We start from the raw sequence: 23,722 nt of genomic DNA, 5'->3' as shown, positions 1-23,722 counted from the left end.
GCAGCTCCGGTCCTCTGTCACACAACCCAGTGCCTGCTGGGAAATAATCTGACATCTTGTGTTCAACATATAAAGCAAAAAACGGAAGCGGTAGAGCGGCAGAGAGATGGGACAAAGAGGCAAGGGAAGGAGAGAGGGCACACAATCAATTCAGCAACCCCATCTCCATCATGTCATCGCCTGTCAGCATAGATTTAGGAATAAAGCTTTTGAGAGACCTTCCAGAGATACTGTCTGATCAATGTCCTGGCAGTGTTGGCCCAGATGTCACTGACTTGCATCGCACGCTCTCTCAAAACACAATTGACCCTTCGTGGCCAAATGACTGGGTACTATCCCTCTACCCCTACTCCAAGTTGGTAATAGAATGTAGCACTTATTCTACAGGTCATTTATGTTGTATATGTCCAATCAGTCTACTATTGCTTCACTATTAAGTAAAAAGCAAGTCAGTCAAGCAAGTCTGATAAAATCCATCATTGTGTAATGCTGACAAGTAACATGGTAAGCACCCAGTAAGAGCTTCACAGATGAAAAGATATCCATGAATTTTCTGAGGATCATGAAGTTTTACCATCGTTTTTTTCCTCTGGAGAGAGATTGTGTTGAGTTTTTTTCAAACAATACATCAACTCTAAGTCACTGTTTGGTTTTGTTTGTTGCCACTAAACTGGAAAGTTTAAAATGATTGATTCAAGCAGAGCTCTCATGTTGACCGCAGCAGCTTGGTGAGAGTCCTCACATTTGTGTTCTGCTTTGTTCTAGCCTTTTACATCTGTTAGCTTCTCTCTTACTTGCTGTGCTCGCATAAACTGTGGACTAATGTGGCAAATTCCCAATGGAGCTAGTTTCATTCAGATCTGTCTGTTTCTGCTGTCAGATAGTGAAATAAGTCTGAAATTCTGACTGCAAAGCTGCCTGTAAAGACTACATTTCAGCCTGCAATCACCAATGTGATATTTCTAGACTGCTCTGATAAAAATCTGATTTTATATGAGCATGGTTTTGAAAACAGTTGTTGAAATGCTCTGAAAAGTTGCTAAATCTGGTGACGAAAATCACAAAGTTGGAAACGCTGGCGGTGTCATATCATATTTTCAGCTTTGAATTTGTTTTCGGTATGAACTGCACGTGTCTTATGCTCAGTTCATGAGAATTGACAGCCCTGATTAGAGTTGTGAAAACGCAATAATCATGTATACAGTCTTTCAACACTTGGACAGAGAGAGGGAGAAAAGAAATTGCTAAGAACCATAATGTTGAACTGTAGACAGATTTTCAAAAATGTAAAATGGCATTGTTTTACTTTACTGGTGACTGGTTAAATGGTTGCCAACGCAACGCTTTCAGAATAGATGCGAGATGTTAGATTTTCACCCATAACCTGAATATACCAGTGGGGACAGAAAAGTGGAAGCACATACGGGCCAAATCATTAGAAAAGACAGAAAGAGATGGTGACGGAGTGAATAAATCGAGTCATTAAGCATGTGGTTGTGGGAGCCTGGCTCCCATATGACAGTGTGGAGTGGCAAGATGCTTCTGCTTCTTTCCCCATAAACAGACAAACAGATTGGCACAATTGCCTCTCTCCTCTGGGCAGCTTGTGCATCCTGCTTTCAGGGGAACACTTAGGACGTTCCCTCCCCCATGGGCCTCCAGACAGACAACTGCCTGTGCTCTGTTTCAAATTACAGTATTCTTTTAATTGATCAAGAACTCTGTCAAAAGTAAGTCCTGTTTCAAAGAACATCTTAACCCTGTTTAGTGTATTAGTAGCTGTAACTGAAACTAATAAACTGAAATAAAACATGTTTAGATAAAGAATTTCTCTTTAAATAGGTGTGTTTCCTCTCTTGAGCATATTAAATGTTGATTTTTGTAATTAAAAAAATCAATCTATAAACTGTTCTGCTCATGTTTTGACTGAAACTGCCAGGTCATTTTTATCTTCTAATTGGCTAAATTGTAAGTAAAACTCCAGGCTCAAAGGTGCATATTTGTGTGCCGCCCAGGTTTATTCTTGTTCATTTCAAGAACTTTTTGCTTGTGTTTCCTGCGACTGTTTATGTTGACAAGAATGTGAAAAGAAAGGTTCAAATTACTGTTGAAATGTGTTTAATACCCAGTAGTATAATGGCACTTTTATCTTATTTTATCTTAATTGATTTTGTTATATTTTATTGCTTTCACTGTTCTTTTATTGTTTTTATTTGTTTTTACTTATTCTTCTCTTTATTTATTACCTGCTGTAAAGCACTTTGGTACACCGTAAGGATTGTCTGTAAAGGGCTGTATAAATAAAGTACATTTACATGTGAATGGAAATATAGTTAATGTTTGAGCATATTTTCCCTGTGCATAACAAAAGCGTTCTTTGGTAATGGGAACACATATCTGATGGTTTAATTAGAAAATAAGAAGAAGAAGAAAGAAAAACTTTGTTAATGACTTGGCCAGTACAAAATTAAGTGTTAAAAAAAGTCCTATCTGCCAGTAGAGTGGAACAAAGTCATCTCTGGCCAATGGAAAGAGAAAACCACCACGATTCCATCTCTGCAGCACAGTTCAAAATCTTGACAGACAAACAGAAGACTATACAGTTTCATAGATGAAACTGAGATAAAACACTTTTTTTTAACTTTTTTTCTCTCACTGATTGTGTAAGTGATTGTGTAAACCGTTGGTTTTACTCAGCTGCCTTTACTTCCGTTTGTTCAGTCCTCTCCAACCCTCTCACTTTATCTTGTCTTTTGATTTCCACATGGAGGGCAATCGTTACTTGAGTGATGGTACCCATCAGTGTAGTGCCTATGCTGTAAAACTGTCAGTTGCTGACAGATTGACTGACACGGTCAACCCTTCGATTACCACCACAGAGCAGGCTGGGTCGAAGAGGAAAAAGATGCAGAGCAAAAGAAATGCGGAAATTAGGAAAAAATCAAAGGAAACAGGTGCATTTAGAAAAGTCATGTTTTATTTTCTTTCTTCTTTGAGCACAGATCAAATCTGGCACTGCACTAAAACCATAAAACAAACATTGTTGGGTTTTAAAGAGAGCGCAAAGAAAAAAGAAAAAAGAAAAAACAACACGGATATAAAGACAGGGAACGTTCCCCATGTAATTTCCAACAGCTGTTGATTCAAAGAGAAAAACTTTATTCGGTCCAGATGGTCTCAGTCAGTGGCAGAATGAGAGAGCTGACTTCATTGGCTCCAGCCATGTGTTTATCCTCCTGATAGAAATTAAAATGGTCGTTCGTTTGTCACCGCTCACTACACAGCTTAAAATGTAGCAATGAAATGTTCCTTGGCGATAATGCACCATAATTACTCAAACGCCTGTTCTTTATCTGCAGCAGAGGGAGGACAGAAGGATCATTTTCCTCAGATGAGATTTTAAAACCCACAGAGCTTTCTCAACCAAAAGCAAAAGATGAAGGTCCCAAGTATTGTTTCTTTTTGAGCCACTCACCTTTCTGTTTAAAACCTTAGAAAATAAAAATGTGTAAATTTGCTTTTGGTTTGGAAAAGAAGCAGTAAAGCACCATTTGATAGTAGCTTGTGCAGCTGGTGGATAATCCTCAGTATCTCTGCCTCCAATCAGATGTAACAGGCTGTGGAAGCATGGCGTAGCTAGTATCAGGGTGTGATAAATGTATTTATTTTAGCAGTCTGATGGGTATTGATTTCCTCAATGGCTCCACCACAGGTTAACATTACAGCAGCTTGGAAGGGAACAGACTGAACATCCTATCTCACACCTCACAAATGAGGTGAAAAAACCCTCGTTGTGGAGGTGTGGGAAGGTTAACGGTGGCCTCTGACAGCCTTTTTAACATAAAATCAGTCATTTATCGGAAATAAAAGTAAGAGCATCTCAGCAGTTGCTGCTGCGGATATGAAAGACCGAAGCACCACAGAAGCTGAGTCACGGCAGCATAGTTGAAAAAAAAACGTCCACATGCCCTCTTTTAAGCCTGTGTTGCACACCCAAAGGCCCTCGTGAGTAGGCTGGAGAGATACAGCCATGCATAACTGAAGTGTGGACGTGACCTGTGGTTATTTGACTCAAACATCCACTACAACAAGTTTTTCTCCGTAGCTGCTCAATGAATCATGCAGGGAGATTGTAACTGGCCTAAACTCGGCTGTGGGCTCAGGTCAGTTAGAATGCCTTGTGAGAAATATCACAGGCACTTGCCTCTTAGCTGAGTTTCAATTCTGTGTTTTTGTTCTTTTGATCTCTTCATCAACCTCCCTCACACTATGTGTGAAAACGGTGACAGATGATTCATTGAGATTTTTAAATACCTGCTGAAAATGTCAGCCACCTATACAATGTCTAATATATATCTAATATAATATATACATATATATATATATATATATAATGTCTGTTTTTCTAGAAATAACACAAAGTTTTTTGACTCAAAAATATTTTTAAAACAAAACTATGTTTAAAATATTATACTCCTGGTGAATGTTTCCTGGAATATTTTTGACTGAATTTTCACAGTATTAACATTGATGCACAAGAACCCCCCCCCAAAAAAAAATAAAAACAAAAAAAAGTAAGATTTTTCTTAATTTGCAGATAACACTTATTCTTGTGAATTAAAGTGGACTTTTTGACAATAGATTGATATCTGCCCAGTACATTTTTAAACTGAACCGAAAGAAAAGAGTGGTTTTTGTTATATACATAATTACCAGATAAACTGGAAAAAGTATGTGATTTCTTTAGTAAAAAAAAAAAAAAAAGAAAACACAAAAAAAAGCCATATTGAGTCAAATTTTACACAAAACAAAACAAAAAAACGGAATGCAACCAAGCAAAAGCACAAAAATAGACAAAATATTAGTCGTGTTTGAGCTCTTCAGCTCTGGCCAGCCACAGATTGTGAAACCCTTTCATCAGTGCAGCGTTGCTCTCATTTTCGGCTTATTCCTCCTAAAACGCATCATCCGATTGAGTAATCTTTGTCTCTACTCAACTATCTTTAAACTACAGAGTGCTTGCAAGGATGATGCTGAAAACATCTACTGCGATAAGAGCTAAGTGCTCCTTGACTCATTACTAATATTAATGGGGAATTTCCACGCTAAAGTCCATCATGATAAGTAATTATAACCGCTTCTGATTTGTGAGTATGAGGAGAGTTTTGTCTGACAATATGCTTCACTCTGAAGTGAAAGAAGGATGGCGTTCTTAGAAAAATGGCGATTGTCAGGCCCTGCTCACGGCAGTGTTGTGAAGTAACCCTCTACTGACCTCATGAACTGCAAAACTGCTATCAGACCTGAAAATAAGAACACTTTTCTCTTTACCAAATTTGAAACCACAACATACAGCATTATAGTTATCTCCATGCAGAGTTGGATAAAAAAAAAAAAAGAAGCGCATCGACGTGGACAACTGCATTTGAGTGAGATTATAAGTGGAAGATAATTTGAACTTTTTCGCACTTCAGATAATCTTCTTATCTAACCTGGCTGAAAACGGATGTTATTGATTTTCCAGAGAAAAATAAACGAGTCCACATACATCTTTTTTTGTTTCTCATTACTCCACAGCCTTTGTCTTTTTTCCTCTTTTTTTTAAATGTGCTGGAGTCAACAAGAGAAAAGCTTCATTTTCACAATTATTTCGAACTTGTACTCGAAAAATAGATATGACTATGAGAGCACTTTTTCGTCATGTTCTTTTTTGATGTTCTTGCACGTGTGAGTGCGCGCAGCATACCTGAGTGACTCAGTGAGACATATAGGATAGAGAGAGGCTATTGGCAGATGAACCGCAAACATTTGCATTTCGGAAAATGTGTCATCCATATAAGGGACAGTCCCTGGATCTTGAGCATTACAACTTTTTCGCCTTTTTTTGTAATGAGGCAGTATAAGGACAAACTGTTGAGAAATTGTGACGTCAACTCAACACCTCTTTCACAGATGAGATGAAATGATTGGTCTCGAGTCTGAAACTGGAGAAAACTATAAGATAAAAAAAGTCTTAAAGGTACATTTTGTTGTGTGTATTTTTCCATAATGTTACTCGATGTTATCCGTTTCCTTCTTCCAGGAAAATTGCATTAAATTTCCAATATTCACGGTGTGTTTTTCCATCTTTCACAGATCAAGACTTCATGGGCTTTTTAGATGAAAAATTATCAATACAAGATGAAGCATCAGCAAAAAAAAAAAAAGCCGTGACACACTGCCAACATGCTCTTGTTCCCGGTGCCAGCATCAATAATTCAGCCACTAGCTCATAACTTTATTTTCAATGCATAATTGAGGCAAACCAATGATGGTTGCTCTTTCTTTCTTAAGCCATTTTTATGATGAGCAATTCTTAAACAATAATCAGAGTAGTCCATTAAGCTTTTAACATCTTCTCTTGTTCCCACTCCTGAAGATGGTGGAAAGTATGGATGGTGGCCTGTGGCCTGTTTCGCTCTTTGTGCGCAACGATGTGAGCAATAGGTGCTTTCAGGTGAAGCTATGTGTGTAGTTGTAGCTACTGTGATTACAATACTCTTTAAATAATACCTGTGGGGAACCTGTGGTGAGCAAAGGAAGAAGTGTAGACTCTACATTAAAAAAATGTGGTCAGGAAAGGAAGGGGGTCTCAACTTAGGTGTGATAGTGTGTACGATATGTGTGTGTCTTTCATGATTAAAAAAAGTCTGAAGGCCTACATATAAATCCTTGCATTGCAGAAATGTACTTTAAAGGGTTCTTCCTCTGCTCAGTGACACATTACAGTATATGGCCTGACTACGTCTCCTATTTGTTTGCATTACTGCTTAATAAATATTGATTTACTATTTTAATTACATGTTAATCGCAAAACACAGAGGTGCCAGGGTTATGACTCTCCCAAGCAGCACTGCAAATTTCCTGTTTGCAAATATTTATTGAGGATGGCGTCCTGAGAGGGCTATAAAAGTGAATAGCAATCATTAAACAGAGAATAGCTATCTGCACAAGTGTCAATATCTGAAACGCAGGCTGATCCAGCTTTTCCCCATAAGCAACACCTAACAGGGAACACACATACACACTGTTTTTATCTGCTCTGAAATTAGAAAAACTATTTCATGCATCTTTCTCTTTTGCCTGAACAAAACTTTTCTTGACAAGCTGTTGAAAATTGGCAATTTTTTTTATTAATCTAGCCACTTAGAGAATTAAGAATCATTTCAACAATGTTTTGAGAAAAATTCTGGTTGATATATAATAGTGGCCATAGGGGGGATAAAAGGTGTATCCAAACTTATGGTACGTCTGTTAGCTATGCTCTAAAGCGGCATTGGAATTTTTGCTATCACCAAATTGAATTATTTTCTAAACTGATTGCTTTGTGAAGCATGACTTACAGTGCTATGTCACCGCAGGGAATTCCTCAGACTATATAGGAAATTGAAATGGGGGCAAATAATGGTGTGCAGTGGAGCTATTTTTATCTCTCTGTGGCCTTATTTTAAAATATGTCATTAAAGCTAAACTAATTAGATGGCAGAATACCAAAGAGCAAAGTAATAAGCCTTTTTTTTTAAAAAAGATCTCTCTGGACAAACTGTGTTGACATAAACACTTAAAACTCAACAAAGTCTCAGAACCAACATATCAAATCCTAAAGTTTTGTCAAATATCGCGGTCTTTCGGAGATATGCACAAAGTGCACTTGGATGTTGGTGTCATTCTGCGACAGCAATATGTGATAGGAGGTAAAGCCTCCTATGAAGGAGTGACAAAGGGCACATTAGACGGCAGGAGTAGTGGCGGTAGATTACAGCACAGAACTTTTGTCCTGACTTCATCTCCTGTGTGAGACCGTTTTTTTTTTGGGGGGGGGTTGTTTTTTTTTCTAATTAGTTTGTTTTAAAAAATGTTGCCAGCTTGGCTTGAAATATGTGCTTTTACATGTTAATCCCGTATGTTGAAAGAGACGCTATATACAAAATGACTTAAGCTGGACATACACTGTGCGATTTCTGGCCCGATTTCGACAAGATTTTTACTCGTGCGACTAATTTGGAGATCGGGCCGAGTTTTGGCTCAATCGTGCGTCTCGCATCGTGTAGTATACATGGGGTAACGACAAACGATTAAGCCCTCCCGACCACCTCCCGATCGATCGGATGAAAATCAAACTTGTTTGAAATCCTGGTCTCTCCTCGTGAGGCTCTCGCACAGTTGAAGCAGCTGGACGAGCCGATTGACCTCATCCTGTCACACTACGCATGCGCGCACATAGGTACGGAAGAGAAAAATGTCAACAGAAGAAGAAAAAGACAACAGAACAGCATGGCAGCGACCGGCGACCGAGTCCGACGTGTCGTGTAGTGTGAGCAGCCAGATCGCATCAGACCATCGGGTCGTACAGTGTGAGAACAGGAATCGTGAGCTGTGACGTTTTATCCCTTGCGATTCACTCGTACAGTATGAGCAGCAGCTGAATCACGCGATTGAAAAAATCGCACAGTGTATGCCCAGCTTTACACTCTGACACCGGAGGCATTTAAAAGGTGGGAAGTATGACCAGGCTCCGGATTTTGCAGGATTTCACTCCATCAAAAGACTGCATGAGGCAGTTGCCCCCATTGTTACTTAGAACTCACTTTACTGTTATTTTAACTAATTTAAGTGCGCAGTAATGAAATAAAAAAAATAACCGGACCGAGGTAGAAAAACTCCAATGAAAGCTCAGACAGAGTAGTTCTCCACCAAAGATGATGCACTATTTTGCAGTTTTAAAGAAAACAATATGAATCTGCACTAAAATATCATGTGCTCTTTGAGAAATCTCCAATGTTTCATTGAGAGATATGAAGAAATAGTAACAGCAATATTACATGTGTAATTCATCTGCACATTACTATCATGTCTGACTAAATATTATCAGTGATGCATTTGGTAAAATAAAACTTTATATTCTTTTTTTAAATGAAAATTGCATGTTTTTTGGCCACCCCTGCACACCCCTACTGCCTCCTATTTGGCAATAACAGCGCAATGAACCTTAAAAGGGTTTTATGCATTTTTGCCTCTTCTCTCTGTCATTCTTCCTCCCTCCTGTTCTTCTGCTTCTTTTACTTTCATTCCAGATCTGTCCATCACAAAGATATATTGAAACTTGGAGTGCATTAGGATAATTGGGCAGCTGAAAAATTAGAGGGGAACAGTGAGGTTTTTGTAGGAAAAAACTGTGGAAAAGGATCAGTAAATAACATCATTTTAATCCTACTCATTTTAAATTAAATGGACAGTGTGAAAAAAAGATTTACTTTCAAAGGGAGGGTGGAAGAGTGTGTGTTTGGGAACAATCCATGCACAATGTAGTATGTGCTTGGTTTGTTCCTGAGATCAAGGTGGCTGGTTTAATTGAGCCTGTACTGTACCCAGGGCTGGGAGAGCAGGCAGAGGAGCATCGATAAACTATGAAATGGTTCCAATATGACCAATCGATGAGGCTTTGTGAGCAGCTCCCTTGAGGCTTTGATTTTCCTCTCAAACAACAATCCAAGATCTCTGCTCTTCAAAGGCAAACTCCATCTTTGCTGTTATTGTTGTTGCTTTCCCCATGTTTGAGTGATGTCACTGAGGTCGATTTCATCCATGTCCATAAAGGCTCTCCCACACTTGAATCACCCAGGAGACAGCTTCTGTCGGTCTGTGCAATGGTAACAACAACCAATAAAGGTCAATCTCCCATGGTAATGGCCAATTGGGTTTGTTCCCATTATTGGCCCTCTGAGTTGTGGTCAACAGATGGAGAGCTGGCATCACTGAACCAAACTGCACTCCAGCCTTAAGGAGACTGAGCTCTGTATCCAAGCACTGCTGTGTGACTTCTCTCTCTCTCTCTCTCTCTCTCTCTCTCTCTCCCTTTCCCCATCTCTCTCTCTCTCTCTCTCTCTCTCTCTCTCTCTCTCTCTCTCTCTCTCTCTCTCTCTCTCTCTCTCTCTCTCTCTCTCTCAGCTTGTGTTGGCCTGTACATCACTTCATCTCGCACAGTCCCCGTATAAGGAGAACCATCGCAGTAAAGTCACAGGAGTGCTGCCAGTGAGGGCTAACTGTCTAACCATTTCAGCTAATTGCCTCATTAATGATTCACTGGTGTTAGGCTGCTCTAGCACTTCGCTGTGGGGAGCAAATTGTTCTGATTGGTTTGCCTCTGTCAATTATTGATGAGGCAGTGTGCTGAAGTGCTAACACCTGGCTTTGGAGGTCCAAATGGCCCTGCATTCCCATCACACTGTTATCACACACCCTGGGACCACATTCTGACTTGAAGGGCTGGAGTCTTTGACAGTTGCTGTTGAGAGTGGATGTAACATGCCCAGGGGCGATGGCTCTGATCTCAGTTGGGAAGAAAATAGCTAACAGAACGCGGTCCAATGCTGTGTAGAAAAGGTGGACAAAAGGCATAAGGACACCCAACAGATACAACATCTGAATCTTGTGCACTTCTCTGTATATCTGTTAGTGTTGGACGATATGTAAAATTTTTCTAACAGCCACTCTATCCAACAACTGCCCAATGGCTGATATGTTGTAGGAGGTCTGTAGGCAGTGCAAATCCTGAGGGTGCCCCACATTTTATTTTCTACAAATTCAGTCATAGAAGAGCTTGTTGTACTGAGGAATAGAAAATTGCCTAATCTAAGGTTATACTTCTGACTACAGAATCAGATAGCATCAAATGAAGAATGCCTCCACTTGGAGCTTCCATGAACAAACAGGTGCGGTTATATTTGCCATTGGGCTGCCAACTCTCTTGCCAACCCACTCTCACCAGAAACCATGCAATGCATACAATTGTCAATGTATCCAGATATCCCTAGGCTGTTTATCTCTGCCTGACAGCTTTTAAGAAATATTTTGTAACCATGTCAGACCATGTGTTTTGTGGACTTAACCATACACATCAATTCAAGCTCTAACCATGTAAATTTAAAGCCGAAAAAAAACAGTTCATGGATGAGAGCGTGGTAGAAAAGTGAGGAATTGCAAATGGAACGAAGTAGAAAAGTACAATCACTGTTGAAAACATTGTCCTGAATAGGTCTCAAACCAGGGATCTAATGCACGGAGGGACTGCTTAGTAAGGCATTGGAAGTTTGCATCATCACGTAGGAACATGTATGGAGACATAGGACATTGACCTGCTGATAGATCAAAACTCAAGCCTTATCTGTGTCGCGAACAGAGTTATGAATTTGTATAAATTACACAATTTTTTTTGCCGCTTTTGTGAAACTACAATGTTTTGTAGTGTGGACCAATGTACCAATTTCACAGTCTCATGAGATCAGGTTGCACTTGCATTAAGTGGGGGATGCGAGTAATTGATTTTTTTCACATGTTCTTATGCCACAAATTCATATTCTCATGCAGTGATAAATGGATTTGTGATTCAGAAAAAGGACACTGACAGAGCACACAAAGGCAAAACAGAACAGGTAGCAGCAAGTCATTCAATTCTTATTAGTGTACGCTTTGAATTGTACTGTACAGCAAGGGTACAGTTCCTTCTCAAGAAGGAATACTTTTAAAGTAAAATGGGGGGAAAAAAAAAAATCAACCAAATAATCCTTACAAGAGACCAATAACTCAACCCTAATGTATGACAACAAATACAGAAACAGCTAAATAAGAAACAGCTGTATACAGGCATATACAAATCTTCTGCTTAATTCATGTGAAAACAGTAATGTTAAGTGCGTGGAACAACTAAACATAAGAAATTATCAAATAAAAGAAATCAATTGCCAAAAAACAAAATGTATGGGTATATTATGCATGTATACAACATGCATAATATACAAGTGTAAACCGTAATGTTTTGCAGAAATGTGAGGTGTTGTAACAGCATGCAATGCAATGTCAATAGTTCCTTTGTTTATGGTGATTTATAATGGGTACAGGCAGCACCTTTAAAGTTGGGTCATGTAATTGGATCTCCAGTAGATAGAAGCTGAATTCCACAGTAGTCTTTGTGTCTAATGGCCCACCCACAAAGCGCTCCTCCTTGCAACATTATTCATTCTCACATAGTGCACGATGGGTCTCACCAAACTTTGTGTGGTTCCAGACATGAAACAGAATAAAGAGCAGTATTTTTGTGTTATAATGGTTCTACCACAAACAGATTGAATAACATGGAGAAGACATGAAGTAGACGTGCTGGTTGTGAATTTGCTCATCTCCCCTTGGCCTTAATTGAAGCTGATTATAGAGTCACCCCCCATGCTGACTCTACTGTCAGTCTGAATCTCTGCCAAGTAGGCTTGCCGTGTACACTCACAGGGTGGTCACTCTGTCTTTGTTTTTAAACTGGCACCCGTGACAGCAGATCCCACCCCACTCTCCAAATATACGGAATGTGACTCACTGTGTGTCACCATAAACCCTGGACAAGGACACAGAGTTTAGACAAGGGTCCTGCATAGCTCACAATGTAGTCCTCACCCACAGTCTCACGGATCATTTCATGAGTGTGTACATATATGTACACATGGAAGGACGGTATTAAAGTGCATGAGAGAGTTGTGGTCTGAGTCACACTTTAATGACTATTTCTCCTTCCTTGTCCCTCCCCCTCCTATTCTCTTCCTTCTCTTTTACTTTTTGTTTAACAGATAAGCTACCGACTGAGCAGCGGTGACATCAGAGCGGCCGACCAGTTGAACCAAGATACCTACAAAGCACAACATTCAAAATGAAGAACAACAGACAAGATCCGCTAGAATCCCTCAAAATCCCCACAGTGAAATTCCTGAAAGCCTCTTATTACTCCAGTTTCCTTCCTTGGTACTTTACCTCCAGCTTTTTTCTACAAAACATGAGAAAAAAAGAAGAAAAAAAAAAGACTCTTATTCACGAGATGATTGACAATACCAGATAGACACATTGGAGAGACTATTTTGTCTTTGGCGGGAAGATCAATTATGCATGCTTCTGTAAATAGATCATTATAATGCCCTATTCTTATTCCTAATATGGAAACATACCAAGTTGCTATCACCAAAATTCATAAACCCTCGTTTCCGTGGATAAAAAAGTCATGGTTCAGTATTTTACATGTCAGTATTCTTAAATATTCAGGACCCATAAAATGATCATTTCAAAGACCATTTCTGTAGCTATGGAGTTATTTCAACTGTAAAAATTGTACTTCTTACACTTCTTATTCTCTTTATGTAACAGCCTGGTCTTCCTCTCCAGTATCCACATTAGTTCATGTAAATATGTGAATGAAGGCAACAGCATGGACCAGACTATAGCGTATATTTACCACCCTGTAAGACCACAAATCTCAATACGTTAATATTCCAGGCAACCTTTGAAAAGTTTAAAATTCTTAATTTGTTTTATGATAGTTAAAGATATAGGCATAGGTGTCTGGACATTTCCCCTGTGTGTTTGAATAGATGCATAAAGGCATTAGCTATAGATCTAATTATTTTACCACCTGATAGGGTGGCAAGACAGCAATTCCTTTGTTTTCTCTCACTCAGTTCTATTTGAGAACAGTCAAACTGAGCAGGAAAAGCAGACAAGCCATGAGCTTGAAATAGCACCCTCAAGAAATACTTTTAACATTCTATATATGATTTCACATCACTATTTAAACAATTCTTCCAGTATTACAGGTCTTTCCCGTTGCAATAACAACCCCAACCCTCTCAATGCAGACATATTAGCTGCTGTAGCAAAGCTGTTGTTGGTACACATGGGGGAAAAAAAAGAAGAACTCCACCTCATTGACTGCAATGTAGACATGATGACCGTCTTCCATGGACTTTAAAAATAACCAAATGGACGGACAGATAACAGGCCCAGCCAATGAACAGACGATTTCAAAGGTTGGCCCCGGACTGGTGAAGACAGAAAACCTTTGCATGGACAACGGGGAAAATACTAGCTTGTCGAACACCTCATCTCCACCACCGCGCATCCTCTACCTCTCAGCGTGCACTGTGCATTGAGACAGTGTCTTATCAGTGACTCCCTCTATTATCCCCACGGTCCACTTTTCTGCTGCATGTCCCTTCCACGCCTCATGAGGAGAGTTCAGCATTGAAAGCTACATGGTAATGGGTAAAACATAAGAAATGCTCATTTTGAAACAAATACGCTCTCTGCTTGTTGCTGTATATATGTACAGTATGACCAGTATGTATAGTCTCAGATGCTACACTCTGCATGTTAAACTTGTAGGTGGAACATGGCAACTATTCATAGATGAGGACATACAGGTAGTGATTTGACTGACTCTCAAAACTAAAGCAAGCTCCTTATCCGCTTCACATTTCCATACTTTGATTTCTAAAAATGTAACCGTGGCTTGATAGAAACAGGTTGATTTCCCTCGTTGTAAAAGGTCGTCTTCGGCCAAACAGCTGTGCTTACAGGGTTTAAAGACTTTGAAGTAGTGATGCTCCGATCGATCGGCTGTCGATCATGATCGGCCGATAATGCCCAAAAATAGCCTGATCGGCGATCTGAAAAATATGCCGATCAAAAAACCGATCACGTGACGTAAATTACTAGCTTTTTTTTTTTTTTTTGACGTAAATTACTAGCGACCACTTTCTAATGTGGTACGTGACGTGTGTACAGAACCGAACAGGCAAAACCTCTACAGTGCATCTCGACAACATGACCTCTCCTGTCTGGAATTTCTTCAAAGTGTGTCAGAAAGATGTCAAACTTACTGCGGTCACGCCATCTGCGCTTCGGAGAGGCACGGTCGCGCTAGCTACACTTGAAAATCGAGTGCCCGTTTACATCGCGGTGTACGGTAAAGCGTGTGAGCGGATTAATGGTGCATTCAAGTGCACCCCGTAAACTCAGAAATCTATATCGAAGTTGATTTTTCATTTGTTGGAATACATACACCTGTCATCACTTGTTTTTTTTTTTTACTACATTCTTTTTAATGATTAAAACAAAATGATAGAACAAAATTATTGAAGCATATACAGAATCAAACTCATTTCTGCACAGTCAGATTTGAAAACTTCATTTAGAACCAAATCAAAATGTTCTCTGCCGACTCCACCAGATTCATGTTCTACATGTCCCCAGCTACCTCTGTGGTGATTTTCAAGTCATTTCACTGCATCATTGTTTAATAATCTGATGTTGAAATCATACCCAATAAATGGTGTATATGGGCAGATTAAAATATTAATAGAAAATAAAAAAAACAATTGTTTTCTGCAAACTCCACCAGATTCATGTTTTACATGTCCCCAGCTATCTCTGGCGGTTTAATTTCTATAAATGGTGCACTCTCTGCGAGATGAAAGGCATGGAAATGTCAGATTCCTTCCTTGATCGGCAGTGATCGGCAATCGGGCAGATCATGATTTTGGTGATCGGTGATCGGTCCAAAAAATGCTGATCGGAGCATCACTACTTTGAAGGGACCCACACCCTCCCGTCAGACTGAACCTGGCCACAGCAAGAATGAGGAGAAGAGAAAAGGGAAGGAAAACTGGGGCGTTCCAATTAAGTGGCAGCACACAAAGTGGCATGGGGCGTCCTGCCAGCAACTGTCCATTCATCCCGTGTCAAAGGGATTTGCACATCTCAATGAGTCTACGCACTGACAGAGAAATCCAAGAGCAGAGCAGAGGAGAGCAGTGGGAGGGAGGAGGCAAGGCTTGGCAGAAAGGATGGAGTGAAAAGGAGACTACTTTTGAGCAAAATTTACAAAGCCTATGTTAAAGTATTTTACTGGTCAGACGACCTACATGATATTTTCTCTTCTGGTCTCTTTGGAGAGCTCAATAACTCCTTGAACTCAAACTGTTTCACCCTCAAGCAGCTCTCAGGTCTGTCATGACCTCACGTCCTGTCTAAGGTTAACTTTGTTTTAATGAGCAGAGCCCTCAGCTCGACCAGATGTTCAGCCTTGTGGTTAAATACCTGTTACCTTCTGTGATACTTAAATGCCTGCCCACTGCATCTGTACTCTTTCTGGATACAGCTGCAGAACAACTTCACCGTATGAAAAATGATGTTGAGTATTGAGAAACAAATGTCTCTCTTCTAAGACAAAAAATGATTAAAGACTGATTAAAATCTGTTGTGTGCACAAATTCTGAAAGATTTTCTGGCAGAATACATGCGGTACCTGCTTTGGATACCCGACTGTACAGCCAATGAGAAAATCTTCTTAAATCAAATTTTGCACACTGAATCACGAGAAGGTATTTAGAGTCAACACGTAAACAAACTTAAAATTTGGACTTAGGACTTAACAGTGATTAGTCAAAGAAGATTTAAGAAACAGAAAGGATGAAGATGTCACTCAAATGGGAGATGTATAAACAAGACACCGAGCGAATGCTACCTTGAGACTCAAGACTTTCCACTCTCTTAGAAGTGAAACAAAGCCCCGTATCCTCACAGATGTAGCAATGTATTATGGGTTGATTTGCTTTTCTATGTTGTTTGAGTGCAGCACTGAAGTACAGCACGAAGTAGCTCAGCCCTCACAGTCAGACAGAAATCAAGCTTTTTATCTAGTAATAATCCTGACTGGGATCAGAACACGTGTTTACATGCAAAACAGCCGTCGGTGCACACAAACACATAGGACATCCCTGGTCTTTCCTTGTGATACACACATACACGCAGACCACACTAATCTAAATACCAAGGCTGTATGTAAACAGATCGCCGACATAATGGGATTGTTCGGTGTGCAAACAATAAGCTGTTAGCGTAATCACGGGTCAAAGATATATTGCCCAGAGGGCCACGCTGTATGTATATTAACATGATGGATATGTGAGAGGCGTGGGGGGGGGCAGGGAAATGAGAAATATAGAGCCATACTGATTCAGATTTACCCCCTACTGAGCCTTGTCCGCTGCCTTTCTCTCCTCTCCCTCCCTACTCAGGCCGCACTTAATCAGTCTTCCGTTTTCCCCGCTTGCTCCTTGCCCCATTTATCCACATTTTCCTAGACAATGGGTTTCTCCCTTTTTTTATTACCATAGCTTTCCTCTAGTACCACATTTATGTCTTCACCTGAAACATCTTAATTTCATTTCACCGCTTTCCCATCTCCCTTCTGTTCTGGACAGATATAATCTGCTTCAGCAAATCCATCTCTGTAGTCAGTGGGGTGTCAGGGTAAAGCAGCTCCACAATCCTGTTTTTGGATTAAGCAAAGAGAGGGCTGAGTGACATTGGGCTATTTGATTTACTTCACCCATGTCAGCTATAATTCATAAACAAGAGCGAGTAAAGAACAATGTAGAGGCAGAAAGACAGTATTTCGTGGTGCCACCTTAGAGAAATCTATTAATATCTATAGTTTCACAAACAAATTGATAAACCGAGCAGCTAATAGAGATGGATCTAAACTTAACCGCGCTCAAAGAAGTGGGCTTGTGCGTCTCAACAAGTAGCAACAATCAAGTGCCATGTCAGTCAGGATAATTCGTGAATAGCTTACTCTATAAGCTCACAGCTTATTAACTTACAGTATCTCCACTTTATTTGATTATCATCTAGTTCAGTCTCTCAACTGGTTAATAAGTCCATGTCTGCACAACAAAACACTTCATTAGTGTCATTAATGGCTAACTTGTGTGCACTTTGTGTGTCTGTGGACCACTGAGGCTGACACACACTGGGGCCAGGAGACAGAGTAAACATGGAAGCAGAACACTGGGGAGAAAAACAATTTGGAAGACACTTAAAACTCCAGGCAAGTATCTGCCTCATTGATGTCTCACTTAAGATATGGTTAAAGGCTCCTGTATAGAGAACAGATACAAAATCAACAGCGCCATCATCAAAAAGTCTCCGATTCTACAGCAGCATGTCACTGGTATTCAGCCAACCCACATCTCTTTCTAACAGCAGGTGCTCAATACCAGTTGGCAACTGAAGTCAGCATGCAAATTTAATGCAAATGAATCATTTCAATACCAGGATAATGTTGAATTTACATGTATAGAGTAAATAGGGTAGAGAGATTTTGTTGGCTCAAACTCTGATTAGGCAAACTGGCAATGAGGACCACAGTAGGCTATCCTTAACCAGGGAAGGTTCAGAAAACTATTTTCAGATACAGTTACATTTACATTGCATTACAAAAGCATGTAATCCAATGACAGAATGACAAGAGTAGCAGATCTTGCATTTGATTTGTTTTTGCATTGTCGAGACTCAAAAAAACCCCACAGAAAACGCACCTTAATTAGGGACGATCCTTTGTGCAATTCACTCTTTACCTTGATTTGACCTGCACAACCCAGATGACGCTACCACGTGACAGTGTTAGTCAAAAATCAGCGCTGCTGGCTCACTGAAAATACAAACCGTTAGTACGAACCAGCCTGTACACAACCAGGGCATCCATCGGGCTCTTTGTTTGCCTTCATATCCAGTACAAATCCCACTTTTTAAGTGCAACCAGGTATGCAGACATTTACGGGCTTTCAGGGATGGCTTTGTTCATTTTCCCAGTGTAGAAATGAGGAAAACAGAGAAATTAGGAAACCCCGAATTTTGGCCAGACAGTCATGTCCATGGTCCACTGATTCTCTCATAAGACACATGGATCCCTGTTTCGAGACCAACAACCTTTATTTTGAGGTGATACTTACTTGTTGCACTCCTGATCATACAACTGGCAGTGGCAGCCATGTCAAATGTTTTGCCGCTCAGGAGCATATCTAAATGGAACAGTGATGATGGTTTATTCTCTCTTTTTTACTGTTTGCTAGAGTACTAGTACTGAAATTGCCATTCTTTTTCCCATATCTTTTAAATTAGTATCAATTGAAGCCAGAGACATACAGTGCCTAGCAGCCATCACTGCTACTGCATGTAGTGGTACTTTTTACTTCTGACACTGAATGACTATGTCCATCCTTAATATACTATACGGTTAGACAATCAATAAATCATGTTTTATGAGAGTTTTATGAATTGCTGTAAGATTTTAACATGACAAGCATTGTCTGTGCTAAGGACCAATTCAAATATTGTTAAAACATATTGAAGAAGGATTATGTAACTAGGGACAAAAAGGGACTTCACAGCAGCTCATCACAATTAATTTATACAATATTTGAAAACATACAGGAACATACACATTCAAACTGTTTTTTTTCACTCGTATATGCAAGCCCTCAGACACACAGTCACGCTCAATGACTGAGTATTTATTTCTTTTTGAGTGTCATGATTAGCAGTGACCTCGAGCTACACAAGGCTGGGGTGGTGGGTGTGGGGTCAAAGGTGAAAAGATTACAGTGTGAACTGCTCTGCTCTAATCCACACCTCCAGGCTGACGTGAGACTTGGAAAAGAAATCATTCACTAATGCGAGCTCAACATAGTGTGGGTGTGTCGCCACATTACTCAGAGAAATCTAACTCATTCGGGTACTTAAGCTAAAAGAGCTTCAAAAGACACATTTAAAGTGGCATGGATCTTGATGTAGAGATAGTGGGGATGAGGCCTGTTGTAATAGCCAGACCGCAGCAAAGACAGAGCAAACCGCCTTATGTCACAGAGCTAATGACAGGGATGAATAATAGAGCTTTTAAAGCTGTTGTCCCACCTCATTCTGCCCTGCACATAAGCCTGAGCTCTATGTGGGCAGTTAGCCACCAAGACCCTTGCTGAGATAAGATGGGTTCCCAAGAAGATTGGGGTGGGAGCATGAGTGGAGAGAATCGGATTAACCAAAATGCCTATAAATTGAAAGAAATGCTCTGAGCTGACCTCAGTGTGATACCACTGACAAATGCTGTCAACCAAATATTTAACTTTTGATTAGGGAATGTAGGTAATCACAACTCTTAACTGTCGTGAAGTCACTCAAAGCTGTACATACACGCTCTATATCAATGTTTAAATGTGTAGGGACTTCTAATGCTCTATTTGCTACTCCAGAGACAAATGAATAGGGAAGTAATAAATTGCCAGAAGCTGTGGACAGGTGGCATTTCAGACTGCACCGTTTAACGGTGCAGTCTGGTTTCTGACAGCTTGATTTAGTCTCCTGCACCTGAGCCAGGAAGCAGAAAGAACTCTAACGGCAAGAAAAGCAGCTTAACTAGATTCTAATTTGCCTGCTCTGAAACACAATTGATGTAGCTAATGCACATGGAAAACAAAGAATGGACTTACAGGTATCTGTGACAAGCTTACTGTGATCATGCATTTAGCAGATTGTGAACTGTGTACACTACCTGAGGGACAAATACATGGGATGAATAAAAAAGGTAGCAGCACTGATTTAATTTACTCTTTCTCTTCCACCTCAGCCTAGGCATGTTTTGTAGAGACATTCGGGTTCGTCTTTCGGGTGTTAAAAGGGAGATTACCACGGCTAAAGTTCTTTCTTGGATGCATGCTGTTCTCCCTGCTGTGAACGGGGTGTAATCCTTCAGTCTGAGAGAAGTTAAAAGTTTGCGGAGTCCAGAAAGTTATGAACACATTCCTTCTGGGCCCCCTAGAGAGCAGAGAGTGGGAGACTGCAGGGGGTAACCATATGCTATCAAAGTGATGTTTAAAGCTCCCATCTTTTTGTTCACTGAAATATACAGTATCATCACACATACCTGACAAAAATGGAGAAAAACATAAAAGTGCGGATCAATGGGCAAATATGAAAAATACATTTTAAGAAATGTGTTGGGTTTGAACGATAAAGGGTTTTAAGTTTTTTTTTGTAACTGTTTCAACTGTGGGTGCGCACCCGTAGCCAGGGTCAGATCATCATTGTGTTTTTACATGCTTTTAAAATACTGCTGCCTGTGAACAATTAAAAGTTTATGATTCCTATCACAATGAGACCCTTTACTCTTACCAGAGGTTAATTTGTGCTCACCCCTCATTTCAATTGTTCTGCAGTAAATGTCCACATTATTTCCCACATGGGCCTGAATGAGGGGTTAGATTATCAAAATGTAGACCGTGGTTGGCTGTGTTATTGTCAGAGGGGTCGTAAGCCGCAGTAACCGCTTCTAGGGTCTTATTGCTATGGTGATCAGCCCCTTGCCACTTGGCCTTTCCTGACCCCAGTCAGAGATAAGCTTTATGGGAAAGCACATTAACATGCTCTGGCAGTCACCTCCCTCCTTTATCAAAGGCAGTTCTGTGAAATCAAGTGTTTATGGACCCCCAGTGAGGGCATGGTGCTGCTGATTGCCTATATTAGAGGTTGACTGTAAATGAGCCAAAGGTGGACAAAGGACTTGTAGTGGTGAGGACAATTGAGGATGTGATGCTGATATTCTTTTCGTTAAATGAGCAATATCTTTACTGCTTGCAACATCCCATGAGCAGGATACCTGCCCCCTGAATTACATATACTGTTGGCAGTCGAAATATATCCATGTCTTCCATTCTTTAAAAAAAAAAAAAAAAACTCATGAAACATCCTTATAAATACAATGTAATGTAATATTTTGGAGTTATTCTGTTTGCACTGTTGTATACTGTAAGTAACAGGATCTTCTTTTACCATTTCCTCCTTTGTGTTACACTGACTTTATCAGCTAAAATGTCCAGCAGGTGTTTTCTTTATTTCCATGCACGTGCGTTATTCTGATATGGTCATTTTGCTGTGGGTATGAAAGGCATAATGCATAAAAAATGAAAGTGTCAATGTGCCTGCTTACAACCTGATCATTGGTGTAAGATCCTCTCAGCATGTCTGCAATGATGGATGGTGATAGCCCCGTGTCTTTGTACACAACAGGGGGGTCCTACTGTTGTCACTGGACAGATAGAGGGAGAAGAAAAGAGAAAGATGTAGCCACAGCTTAATGTCCTTCTCTGGTGCTGTGCATGCTCTTTCCTATTTGCTTTTCCCTTCACGGCACGGTTAACATCGTAAATTAACCTTTCCAAACCCCCCCTGTGCTCAGAGACTGGTGTGCAATACAGACAAAGGGAAAAAAATAGATCCGTGTTATGCAATGCGGCTGTGCTGGTCAGAGGCCTAGCCTGTTACAGAATTGAACTATTCCTTTTTCAGTGATAGGGGATGAAACAACAGACTTTGTTCAGTCAAGCAAACATTCTATGTGCATGTTCTGCGTACTCTGAGAATCCGTAATGCGGCTGCTTTTTGTTCTCCATCCCAGAAATGTAAATGAAACACATGAAAGAAAATGTGTTGTAGATCCTTCTCTTCCTAGTTCAAGCCTGTAAATAGCATGTAAATACCAAACAGCTATGCATGCTAATATACAAGCAATTTGTTCAGGTACTTTTGTAATCCAGACTTCTCATATGGCATGTAAAGACAGAAAAATTAAAAAAAGAAAAAAAAGAACAAAAAAAAAGAAAAAACATCGAAAAATGTAATAAATTGTGAGGCAAAGATTTGATTTGTAAACAAATTCAAAAACAGAAAAGAAAAGTCTTTGCTCTTCATGTTTTCTTACTGATAACTAATGCATTGGCCTGTCATTTACTACAGTGCTCTGCTCATGTTACTTGTTATCTTTCTTATGTTCCATAAGGTAGGGCTGAGGCAAAACATGACCATTAATCACAGGTCTGTGGAAAAGTCGGGGTGGGGGAATAAGAAGATGAGGAGAAGGCTGGCGGTCTAACTGTACTGTTTGCTGCTTTTTCATTGCCACTGCACGCTCACATGCATACACTTAATGATAATTACACATGCTGAGTGTGAAACACAACCAATAAAATGTTGTGGCAAAACCATTTAGCGAAAAAAGTGGTCAAAACTGGGCTGCCACTTAAGTTATCTCACCAAAAAAAGTTGCATCACCAGCTTTAACGTGCGCCCTTTTAAAAGGGCACACATTTGTTTCTGATAGATGAATGCATACTACGAAAGCTGGAGAAAAATTTTGACTCATTCAAAAGTTTCCAAACCATGACTTGCAAGGGAAAGGGATTTCAGAAATGTTTAACAGTTTTTCTTTTTTTTTTTCTGCATTTCTAATACAATATCCAAGGAAAAAAAAAATAATCTAAATGCCAAATTTGCCTCTGCCCTAGCAGCTCTAATGTGACATTTTATGGATGCAGCAATGGAGGAAATGAGAATACTTTTGTTTGTTTTTTTTGTTGTTTGTTTATTTCTAAGAGTGTTTATTTTCAACCATGTTAGAACCGTGTTAAATCCCAAGGCGCTCATGGTAGATGGAAGTGTCTAATTTTTAACCTGTGCTAAAGATATTTTAAATTTAATAAATAAATATTGTAACAAGAAATCATGTCAAGTTGTGTCAGTTTCTGAACTATGTCTTCACCTTGTGAATATGATGATATAATCCAGACCTAAAGGATAGAATCACTGATGGCAAGAGAATGAAAGGGTTTAGTTTTAAAGTATGTTTCGGAAGACTTGTGTCCAGATAAGCTGCTCTTTTCGGTAATGGAGCCGGAAGCCTGGCTATTTATTTTTACTCACTATATTCTCAATGACATACAAAGTGAAGTCTCACACAAAATGACCTTTGACTCCCAGCTACTACATGTACAATAGAGCAGAAAGGTTAAGTTTCCCTTTGCCCCAGCCCTGATAAACAAGACCAGCATTGGTCATTGTAGACGACTTTTGTGACGAAACCACCAACTATAACACAATACATATTATTACTCAGATAAAATTTGTGATGTCAGGGACTTTTTTTTACAAACACCATCCTCTTCCACCACCAAAGGCATGACTAATAGATCTGTGAAGG

At 39.8% G+C, this 23,722-nt stretch overlaps 1 protein-coding gene across 1 annotated transcript in view; it reads left to right on the top strand.

The window, feature by feature from the left end:
* Positions 1-23,197, top strand: part of mafa (MAF bZIP transcription factor a) — an 89,945-nt gene extending 66,748 nt beyond the window's left edge. Inside the window, exon 3 of the mRNA XM_075462117.1 lies at positions 12,651-23,197. The gene's annotated coding sequence lies outside the window, so the exon portion shown is untranslated. The remainder of the gene's footprint in view (positions 1-12,650) is intronic.
* The last annotated feature ends 525 nt before the right edge of the window (positions 23,198-23,722 follow it).

The sequence above is a fragment of the Odontesthes bonariensis genome, chromosome 1 (genome assembly GCF_027942865.1).
Source record: "Odontesthes bonariensis isolate fOdoBon6 chromosome 1, fOdoBon6.hap1, whole genome shotgun sequence".
Classification (NCBI taxonomy): Eukaryota; Metazoa; Chordata; class Actinopteri; order Atheriniformes; family Atherinopsidae; genus Odontesthes; species Odontesthes bonariensis.
Note: the sequence above shows the minus strand (reverse complement) of the source record. Positions and strands in the feature narration are given on the sequence as shown.